The sequence below is a fragment of the Pogonomyrmex barbatus genome, unplaced genomic scaffold (assembly GCF_055798465.1).
Source record: "Pogonomyrmex barbatus isolate J1 unplaced genomic scaffold, ASM5579846v1 scaffold11, whole genome shotgun sequence".
NCBI classification, from domain to species: Eukaryota; Metazoa; Arthropoda; class Insecta; order Hymenoptera; family Formicidae; genus Pogonomyrmex; species Pogonomyrmex barbatus.
The window spans coordinates 2,886,291-2,898,253 of NW_028297107.1; the positions used below are offsets into that span (position 1 = coordinate 2,886,291).

An 11,963-nucleotide genomic window follows, 5' to 3' on the forward strand; every position below is an offset into this window, starting at 1 on the left:
AGGAGGGGGAGGAGGAGGAGGAGGGCGCAGGAGTTTTCTAGAACGCGAGAAACGCAGGAAGCCCATTCGGCTTTTATTGTGCTTTGCTTCAGAGGGAATATATTCCTTATTTTCTTATTATGATGAATTCTTCGGGGAAGGGCCGAAGACGAGGCCGAAGCGATCAAAGAGAAGCAAGAAGGGAAGAGAGTATCGGAGCGAAAGGAGATATTCAAGAGCGGGAAAGATACGCGGCGTTTTCTTTCTCCAAAGAGGATATATCTTTCATTTGCATGATGATGATGATGATGCTGATGATGCGCGAGATCGCAATAATCACGGTTACGGAAGCAAACAACGGAGGATCAGTATTAAGAACCGAAAGGACGACGGAGGGGAGCGGGGGTAGGATACTTTAGAAATACGTTACGGAAGAGCGAAAAGAGAAGAAAGCGAGATCGCAGAGGAGAGGATTTTCAGGACGGTTCTCTTCCACGTACCGTTGCGGCGTTATCGCGAACTGGACGACAAGAGAGGAGGATAGCTTTGCTTGATCGCCTCGATGCGATCCGCTAGTCTGTAAACCGCCACGCAAGACTGACTCGATTTTTGCGCGGTTTTGTCGCGAGATGAGAATTGACATAAAAATACTCCTTATTAACTCGGCGAGTTTCTTCGCGGGCTGTTTCCGGCGCGAGGTACGCGAGGGTAGAATCTGATTCTCGGGAACACGTGTGGCGTTTTGGATGATCGACGAGAAAGGCGGCAGAAGTAAGAGATTTATAGCGAGACGAGAGGCAAACGGTGTCTTTCCGTGTCACGTTTTCGCTCCGATCTCGAAGAGGAGCGTTCGTGCGGAACGAGCGAACTATCGTCCTGAAATCAATTTCGTCGAATAATCGCGATCTACCGATTCGCGAAAATAGCGCCAGAGCGAAGCAAGAATCGACGATTCTAAGTATAGCGAAGAATTTCCGCTCGATCGGAGAGCAGCGGATAAAATCGTAGTACGTTCCTTTGCGCGCGAGGAGAGAGAGAGAGAGAGAGAGAGAGAGAGAGAGAGAGAGAGAGAACGAGTGTTTCGTTAGAAAATGCGATCGTCGATTCGTGTCGACGGGCACGTGTCGCCTCGCCGAAAATCGAAAGAGACATTGAAATCGACGCGCGTTCATCACCCACACGAGTCATCCAAAATGAAAGTTTCGCGAGAGGATGACTCGCCCTCGAAATAACAGCGAGCCGATAGGTAGCGAAGCTTCGAGAGTTAGGTGTGTCAAACTAATTTTCTCTTCACGGATTATACGAGCACTGCCGCGCCGTATCTCGGGGGGGAGGGGGGGGGGGCCATGTACTTTCAATATTTGCGAAATGAGCGAGACCCGAAAGTTTGAAGAGCGCTTTTTAATTTCATCGTCACAGCGGTGTGGCCTTTAAAAAATAGTTTTTAAAATTTCCTTCTCCATCACAGGATTGCATGCAGAATCGCACGAGAAATTTTGCGCAATTGAAAATAACCGAGATAATTAGGAACGGTAGAAAGGATCATCCTCACGGTGAAAATCTTCTGGTGAAAATATAATTCCATCTAAATAATACTCGTATTCGCGTGCATGTAACATTTGCGAGATGTTGGTCGTAGTCGAGTGAAACAGACGGAGCTCGGACGGAGGTTTCTAAGGCCACTTGCGGTGCATTTGACATGTTTGTTCGAGGCATGCCGGTTTGTACAAATTTCAACGTGTCACACGAAATCCTAGCTAGAGCCGGATACGGATGAGTCTATATTTTTCTGAGATCTGATGTAGTGTTGTACGTGTTACCTATGAAAAAGACACACGCGCATGATCGCGACTGTACTCGCTGCACAAATGATAGTATTAGCACTTTGCATTGTCGTGTCTTAATTATTAAGTAGGTGGAACGAGAGGGAAAGAACTGAATGACTGAGAGCGGGCGTGTGTGGCCATTATTGTATTTTCATGTCGTATCGATTTTCATGGCGTTTACCGTCAAGGTACCGCGCCGTCACATTGAATACTTGTGCGTTGTATTATATATTTAGATAAATTTTATTAAGACAAAGTTTATTTATGTGTTAGAAATATTTCGAGGAGGGGCATACTTAAACATTTCAAAAACTATCGAAATGTTCGGCAAAAGAGCTAGCGCTCGCTAGCACGCTTTTTATCCGGGAAAAGCCATTTTTTTTTTTTTAAACAGGAAGATAACTCGATTAACTGAAAACTGTGCCGACGTATTTGTTACATTACGGTCCACGTCGTAAATAATTAATTGTAACCAATTGTTTGGTTTATGAGTTATTATAAAATCCATATGAGAAAGTCACGGCGTTTAATCAAACGTGTCCCATTCATGCAATTATCGATATTTCTCTATTATCCTGCGCGCCGCGCCATTCGGAATATAATGCAGATTAATAATCTAGAAATTAAATTCCCTTCAACAGGGAGTACGTTTATCGATAGCCTCGCCTGTATATGTGTGTGTATAATGCGTACTCGATGTCGACATCATTTGTAATTTATCATTTCCTAGAGAATTCGCTTTTAACGGCACAATGTGTTAAAACGAATGGCGAACCTTTTTTCATAGGGAGGAAAAAAAAGGGAGAGAGAGAGAATACGTCTTTTTTTTCTTTTTTTTTTCTTTTTTTTTTTTTTTCTTTTTATTACGTTCCCCGATAATTGTGTCTCTCGTTTCGTTTCGGCAGAGGCACGCCGTGGTATGCAAGCACGAGCAGAGATAATTTATTTGTAATATATAGCTAATTAAGGAGGCACTGTAAATATCATCGAGCTGTCGAGCTTAAGAGAATGTAAGATAACTTAAATACATTCACAATAAAATCCATTATATTTTTATTTAAGAAAAGAGAGAGAGAGAGAGAGAGGAGAGAGCTCTGCATCGGTCCCCCGTTAATCCTAACATTGTCTCGCGACAAGCTACTCGGAGCGCGACGCAGGAGCTGCGCACGGCGCATTGTGCATAGCGCGTAAGTACACGCGCGCTCGTGTCGGAGTCTCGTAAAGTAATAATAAGCTCCCTTCAACCCTTTCCCCCCCGGCGGTGGTGATACAGGCGTTCCTCCGGGGACGATGCATCGTGATAGACGCGCAAATACCGACGAAAGCCGACGACCCGCGGTGCAGCCAGCCAGCCAGCCAGCCAGCCAGCGCGCGCCGTAGATGCGATATCGATAAATGACGGATTATAGAATTTATCGGATTTCACTTGATTATATTCAGGCTTTTGGTCTTGCGAGATATCGTACCGAGTAAAATATATTTTGCGTGAAACGAAGATGAAACGGCTTTGCTTGGAAAATAATTATTTTAGCTTCTTTCCGATTCTACGCGCGATTATATACACATTACGCTGCAACGATTACCGATGAATGCAATTTGGCGCGACGCGCTTTTTATCTAATTTTAAAATATCCTTCCGCGCGTACTACTTTTTGCGCGTGCTACTTTTTCATGTAAAGTGATGCCTTTATTTTTCACGTTGGAACTACGATCCTATTTGAAATTCCGAAAGATAAGTTTACGACGAGGAATATTTTCTTTTACTTAAGAGACTTGTTTAACAGCAGCAATCGAACTGCCGGGAAGAAAACATGCTTCGAAAAGAGGTAAGGTAAGTTCACATTTATGTATTAAACTTTTTAGCTAAACGCCAAACGACTTTTCTTCTAAATTACCAGCATACTTTTCTTCTAAATTACAAGCAGGATACTACAATGTTTTAATTAAAAGAATTTGGAGATTTTGGCAGATTACGATGAAAAGATGAAAAGATAAATCGTATTACGATCCGTTTTCTTCAATTATTAAAATCGCGCGCTCTTTTATTCTTTCTTCAAAAAAAAATATTCTCTCTTTCCCGTTTTTTCCCGTCTTGAAAACAAAGACAAGCTATTCTCTTACGTACATAACGAAGAGCGTTCCGACTTAACAAGAGTTTGTTTATTGAATTGTCGATTGATAGACTTGAATATTCGGCATGACCAGGTGATATTTCGTAACCGATTGAATATTTTGTTTCGTTTTTGTGGATTTGTCCCTGACCGAACGTTTGTTGTCACTACGCGCGGCCTTGTTTACGATCGGCTTCTGCGACGAAAGGCACATGAGTCGCTGAGTCGTTTCCGGGCCGTTGTGTGGGGAAGACGTGTCTCGTTCTAAATATTTTCGCTATCGCGCATTTTCGCCTTCATTTTTCTATTTCGATATTATTTTGCCATTATGCCTATTGCTCAGCGCGTTCTTTGATTAGTTAACGGTTAGGATCACGGCCAGTTTAAAAAAGAGAAGAAGTATACTTCGCCGCGTTACGTTTTATCTTTACATTTACGTTTTACCATTTCTCCAATTTTTTGCCAGATATTTCTGGCTTTTTGAGACAATTTTCGGCAGATGAGAATAATCTCCGGAGGATCATTTTAATAGTGATAGTGACTTAATAGTTAGATTTAATATTTTCGATTTGCAGTGAATTTTGATAGCTACGACAGCGATTAATAATGTCGTACAACCTGTGCTTTGCATTACTAAAGTTAGTGATTTAACTGATTTTAATCATATGATTAGATTGTTTAATTTTTCAGAAAGATTTATCGAAAACATTAATTATGTGAAGATTATTTCACTAAATATATTAATAATTTGATAAATATATTAATAATTTCGCTAAATATATTAATAATTTGATATTTTACATTTTTTTCTTTACATTTTTTTTTCAAACCCAATTTATTTATGATATACATATATCTTGTTTAATCAATTTTGACCGATTCTAAAATTCATTATAATAAAAAACGTTATAAATTTGAATAACTTTTGTTCAGTTAATTTAATTCATGATTCATTCTTTCTGGCTTTGAATGAATCTCCGATAAAATGTTTTATTTTAATGACTTTTTTCGGAAAGAATAATATAACAAAAACGACAATTTTGAAGATGCCGAATATGCCAATAAACTTTATGAGTTATTGCGTTTTACAGTTCCATGTTTTTTTCTGTCATTTGAAATACCGGTAAAACACTGCTCTGAAGGCGGCAATTATGATTACGTCCCGAGACGTAATCGAGACGAGAATTTGCCGACTGTTGGGTCGTATCATTTTTCATAATTAACAATTAGTTACTAGTTAGTAGTATGACCCACCATTCCTGTGATTCGCAAACGCAAAGTAGATATCTCGCGTAGCATACTTCGTTAAAGTAAGGATTTTACAAGGGAAGTTCCTGTAAAATTCAAAAAAATCTGAAACTTTGCATAAGTATAGAGTTAAATGGACCTATTCATACAATAATTTTTCATTGCTGCTGCCTAAACGCTTTTAGGATTGGAAACATGAAAAAAAAAACGATTTTATGTTAAAATATTCTTTGCAATTAAATTAGAGTATATTTCACATCAAATTCAATCATGTATTTAAATGCAAAGTTTCAGATTTTTTCAAACTTTCCAAACTTGTTAATAACAGAAAAATTATCATTCTTCATGGATTTTCTCAGGTCGACACGCCTTGACATTTGTATGTTTCACTTCGAGTGTAACTCGCATTAAATGTTTTGTTTTTATACCCACTGAATCGAACCATTAAATAAAAAGTTTTATCCATCTATTTAGTGACACAATATGTATATTTGCATTCAAAATTCTCACATGCGATTACTGAATTCCGATTATACATTTAGGAACAGTCGTATCTGAATCAAATATCGATGTAACTCATATCGTGACATTATAGTGTAGTGAAGTTGGCGACATCGGTAAACACGGGAAGGATTGACGAGCCGCGTTTAAAGGGTGGCGTCGCAACGCGTTTGATTAGTAATGTACTCGTAATTAATAATATTAAGTATATATAATTGATTACGAGCATTACTAATCAAACGCATCGCGACGCCACTCTTCAAAGGCGGCACGACATCGATCCTTCCAGTGTTTACTAATAGCGATAAGATTCGAAAGACCGATGTCGCCAACTTCGCACTATAATGTCACGCGTCACGATATGGATTACATCGATATTTAATTAAGATGCGACCGCGTTCGCAAAATGTATAATATATTTGCGAGCCGCATAGTATAAATTTAACACTCACGTGGCTGTGTGCGTGGCGGTGATTTGTTAAAACGCGCGTTTCATCAGATTTGCTCGGTCGAAATGTTCGGTAAAGTGACATCATATTTCCGGGAATATTGCATACCGCGAATATTTATCTTCAAATTTATCTTCAAACCCGTATATTTGTCCGCATTCGCATATTTGTTCACTTATCTCATAGTACAATAGTAATCGTGAGAGTCTGAAACGAGCGAGCGTGCACGTCATTCAAAGTGCGTCCAGGAGCAACAGATGTAACGCGTGGCGTCTAAAGTTGGCCGCGTATATCTATCTATGTTACATCAGCAGACATCAACAATACCTTCTTGCCTAAAGATACCTATTTACGAATCAGGTGCACGACCCGCAGCTATTTGTACGGTATAACTATGTTTTTGTAATGTGATCATTAAAATGTTTCTAAAAATTCATTATATTAAAAGCAAAAAACTTTTTGAAGTAAAAATAACGTATAATTATTTTATTTATTAAATATTTATTTGAGGACAGTAATATTTAATTATATTTTATTATTTTATTTTAAATTCTCCAACGTTCAGATTTAAAAAGTCAGTGATGTATAAGTAACTAGATATAATGTATTTGACTTGGGAGCAACCATTTTCAAACTGAAAAGCGTTATCGATTATGCAAAAAAGTGTCATATAATGCTTTCTCCCTTAAATATATTTACATCTAAGTCAGATGCACTCTTCTTAAATATTCATACGTCACAATTATGCTTTTATAATGTAATTATTAGAATGTTTCTGAAAATTCCTAATAAAAACAAAAAGAATTTAAAAATAAAAATAACATTTAATTATTAAAAAAAAAGAAATTATTTTATTTTCTTTCAAATTCGGATTTAACCAATGTCAATGCTGTATAAATAATTGAATTGAAGTGCAAGAGCATTCGGATAGTAATTTAAGATGCGACCGAGACATCTTTCGTCATTCTCATTCTTTCCATCGCAATATGCGCCTCGTGTGCGAGTTAATTAATATTAGGAGTGCAAAGTGCCACGTGACTATCCTAGTAGTTAATACACATGCGGTTGTAATTAACCTTGTTTCGGGAGTGAATGCCATGAAGGAGCATCGAGGAGGAAGCTGAGGGGAAGCAGAGGCTTGACAGGCATCGATGATGAAACCGTGGAGTAAGCATTTATATTATTTAATAACATATTATTTATATTATTTAATAACATATTATTTAATAACATTTATCTATATGCACATTATTTTTGATTAATCAATCGTTATTTGATATGCACGTTTTATCTTTGCAAATGTGACTGCTTTGAATATTATGATAGTTTGAATATATATATATATATATATATATTTTATACAGAACGATAATTCGATTCTGTCACGTTGAATGAATAAGAAATTGGAATTTATTTCAACTTGAAATAATGAATTTGTGAAAATTATATTAGGCATAAATAATATATGTAGAAGATATGTATAACATTTCTCTCGTGGATACAATACTTGAAGATAGATGGCCAAAAAAGATTAGTAATGCTTAATCTTGTATATATTAATATATTAATATAATAAATTAAATGTCTCTCTATCGATAAAATTTACATCTTTCATACCGAACCGCTTTTTACATAGAAATTTTTAATAATGAAATTGAAGAGAGAACATCATGAAGATACGATACATTAAACAACATTATTTTTGGACTTGTTAATATTTAATATTTAATATATATTAATATATATATACATTAAATTAAATGTTGAGTCTATTAGTTATATTAATAACGAAAAATGGGAGAAAAGTGGAAGAAAAAGAAGCAGCAAAATAAAGTTATAATGAATTAAACATTTTTTGGAATATAAAACATTTATTTTAGCTTCCTCGTAATATTCGCACTTCAATGATTAGATGGGTTTATATGAAATAAGAATAAATTGATATTGATACATCACAGTAAAAAAAAAAACTTAATATTGTGTAAATTATGTGTATTACTTTATTCTTTTTCTGTTATTTATTTCCAAGTGTTTTTTAAATAAAATTTGAGATTTGGTTTTTTAATATTCTTTTCTTCTGATTAAATATTGTATAAAAATACTCAACGGTTTTTCTAATATACAGAAAAGGAAATAAGATGATGGAACAATTAAAACGATTTGATTTAATATTTCTAAGTTAACAAGTAACGAGTACCAAACTTATTAGAGATTTTTAATGATAATAAATAATCTATTATAATTTGACTTTAATCTGTCAATGACAAGAGATAATATAATAAGAAACATTTGCAATTGCATATCATGCTTATTTATTTAAAAACATGATAATAGCTAATTGATAATTGTATTTTGTTACAATGCTCCGATTTTACTCTAATTTTTTATACTTTTTTTATAATTTTTTATATTAAATTTATATTTATTAACAACTTTATATTATTTAAAATGAAAAAATAAAATGAACGTTTTAATAATTATTTTATTGCATTCTGTAATAATGTGGGATGTCCGGTAATAATTGTACAATTAGAATCTAATGGTGTCAAGTTTTATAGGATTATTTTATTTGTCAACTGAATACAAGAGGTCGAAATTGAAATTTAATTATAAAGCGGAACTGACCGCTTTTTTTTTTTTTTGTGTGAATACAAAACTTATTTTCTCGATATTTTCTCGTTTTGCAATGTGCTCTTAAAACGAAATTTGTTTCGCAACATTTTGTGAAATGTCGTAAATACCAATTTTAATAAAATATCGAAACAGCTCGGGTGACCGTCAAATAAGTTTTGCGTCGCGAAGATATATTAGTAGTGATTCTGCATTCGCCAAGTTTCGAACTAGTTACGCGTACTAGATTATAGGGATTCGCGCAAAGGGTACAGGTAGAAAGAGGACGGTCTAGCAAACTTCCATCTGTAACGTTTGCAACACACATTAATTGTAAGTTTTAGTACATATGTCTATAATTCTATAGAGACACCGGTTTACAATATTGGAAGACGCGTTTACGAGGAGCCCCGTATCCACTTGCAAAATGTTGGAAAATCGTTAATGTTGGAGAAACGGAGAAACCATTTTAAAGCTAATACGTTAAAACGTAACGTCCTCCGTCGTCGAGAGAACGCGAATTGCAAAAACATTACTGAAAATTTGAATACGATTACGGCCGCGCACGCGAGTGTGTGTCGCCGATGCGCCTGTATATACATATTTGCGCTTAAAAAAATATCGAATTTTTCGTTCGGGCACCTTTTCACTCTTTAACACGTCAATCAACGGCACGTACGACAATCGCTGTGATAGTTCGATACCGTGCAATAATTCGCAATATTGAATGGAGCAAACACAAACGAGAAGTCAGTGGGAAAGGGTGATCGCGCTTCCCCCGTCCCCTCCCTCCCACCCTGCTTCCCCCCTTTCTCCACTCCACCTGTATGCACTCATATTCCCGCCGTTTCCCGTAGGAGCAGTTTTTGCCGGGGAATTATTGGTTTATACGAGCCGAATAAAAATATACGCGACAAAGGCAGAAGTCCCCACACGAATCAAGGTTGCGCATATATATGCATTCTCAAACACGCGCGTGTACATCCCTACACATATGCATGCCATTTAGCTTCTGTTTCCCATCCCCGTGACTTCTCTGGAGTTGTCAGTGCTCGGCTGGTATCGATGGGCGAGTTTTGTCGATGGTTAATGGAAATTAATGGTTCGCTCCGGCTCTGGGAAGTGAGGGCGAAAGAGAGAGAAAGAGAGAGAGAGAGAGAGAGAAAGAGTGACCAGGGGAGGAGGGGGACCAGGGGGCGGCTGTCGCTATGGGAATCTAATACGGATATGGGATAGTTTCTCCCCCTCGTTTCGGATTATTATCTATTATCATTAAAAAGAGCATCGCGGTCACGTGCGGAAATTAACGAAATTCGATTCGGGTCGTGCCATTAAATATATCGCTCTCGTCGAAGATAAATCGTGTCTCACGCAACCTGATTCGATTACCATCTCTATACGGCTCTTCCGATAAATCTAAATCAGTTCGTGGACAATTTAGAGAGGGTTACAGAGACGGGGGGAGGGGGGAGGCAAGAAGAGGATTTTATGGAACAATTTTGATCGCTAATGGAATGTAATGAAACTTATTTCCGTATTTATGAAATGATATAATAATATAACGTGATCCGTAACTTGAATAATTTTGATGAAACAACCACTGTAATCTTTTCTTCTTTATAAAAAGAATAAAACTGAGAGAAAAATATCTATATTTACTGGAAAATTTTGATATGATCTCTTCATTATTGATTCTATAGCGATTTTTTTAATTATCGAGATTGTACGTATTGTGTCGAGAAACAAACATTTTATTTTGGGTGAAGTATTGGCGCAAATAAATTGCATCTTTCGCTTGTTCAAAAATAAGTATTTCCAATAGGAAATTCTGCATTTACGGAATTCCACATCGAACATTAGAATCACGACGGAACTGAAAATGTCCAAGAAATAATTAAATCTCACGAGTCGACTAACTTTATAACGGGAAATTATTTTTAAAACGTTACATTCTCTTAGTAAAATTAATTTTGTGTGCTATCTATCTTTCAATTTTCCGATTTTTGTTTATCCTCGAGTGGGGAGAAAATTGCGATTTCTCGATGACCCGTTTAGGTGTTTATGATCGCACCTATCACACTTCCTATCTGGTCTGAAGTTTTAATGGCTGAAAAACCATTCGCATGCTCGCGTAAACTATAAATAATCGCCGACATCGATCTCGGACGATGATTTATGGTTAATTCGACTGAATTTTCCGTGGCGCGTGAATATGTGCGCGACACGCATGCCACGCACACGCGCCTGTGCGTAGGCGTCTCGGCCGGTTTTTACAGTGATTGTAACTGCCAGTCATACCTGATCGAATGCATTTTGCAAAGATTTATCGCCCGCGAATTTTCACGCTATTTTCGTTATTGTGTGCTGTATACGATATACAGTAAAATCTTCCCAAGAACAATCGAAACAAATTCAACGCCCATCTATATTATTTATCGGAAATTTCATTTAACTGGATTGCAAAAGCGTCGTATTGTCTCGATAAATTTTGGATTACACGCGGATTACAATTCATTTTTATCTGTGCGGAATATTGTTTTTTTTTTTTCTCTTTTTTCTTCGCGCAAGATGACGCGCACAAACGCGAAGGGTCGGTGAAATTCTATTGATGAAAAAAGCGATTCAATATAAATCGTAATAATTTCATTATCGTAATGCCAATTGACGCTAATTAATAACGAATGTTACACGCGCCGTGAATGATTGAACGGTTTTATGATTGTTTGAAATTAAAAGTCTAAAATTTACATTTGGCGAAATAAATGCGATGAATTGTAAACTTAGACTTTTTAACATTTAACGAATAGCAGCTCATTAATATGTTGCGCTTCTCCTGAAATTAATTTCGTACGGCATGCGCCCTGTTGTTGACCGAAGCTTTTTAATTAGTTTATGATGGAGCACTTATGTTGCGTGGACTGGTGATTTAATTAAAACGAAACACCCGCAGCGATTTCTGTAAGTGACTCGTCGATTGATATGCAGTCAGACTTGCGAATGTGCTTTCTGAGAGGGGAATAAAAAATAATCGACAGAATCGTCGAGCTGTCACCGGCAGTCTCTTTTCGCAATCGTTCTCTTCTCCTTTCTTCTCGACTCCTGCCGAATCCCTCCACCTCCAAATTTAGACGACCTACTCGACAAAATTTGGATAATTATATAAGATTGATGATGAATGATCCGTGTTAGGAGAAAAACATATCCGAACGATTGTTAAATGAAGGGAGAGAAGAGTTTCA

The 11,963-nt window shown here is 36.7% G+C and overlaps 1 long non-coding RNA gene across 1 annotated transcript; it reads left to right on the forward strand.

Annotated features, from left to right (window-relative positions):
• Nucleotides 1-7: 7 nt before the first annotated feature.
• On the forward strand, nt 8-6,960 carry LOC148937713 (uncharacterized). Its single transcript, XR_016138037.1, has 2 exons — nt 8-5,226; nt 6,301-6,960. It is a non-coding gene; the product is annotated as an uncharacterized LOC148937713 (long non-coding RNA).
• Nucleotides 6,961-11,963: the final 5,003 nt, after the last annotated feature.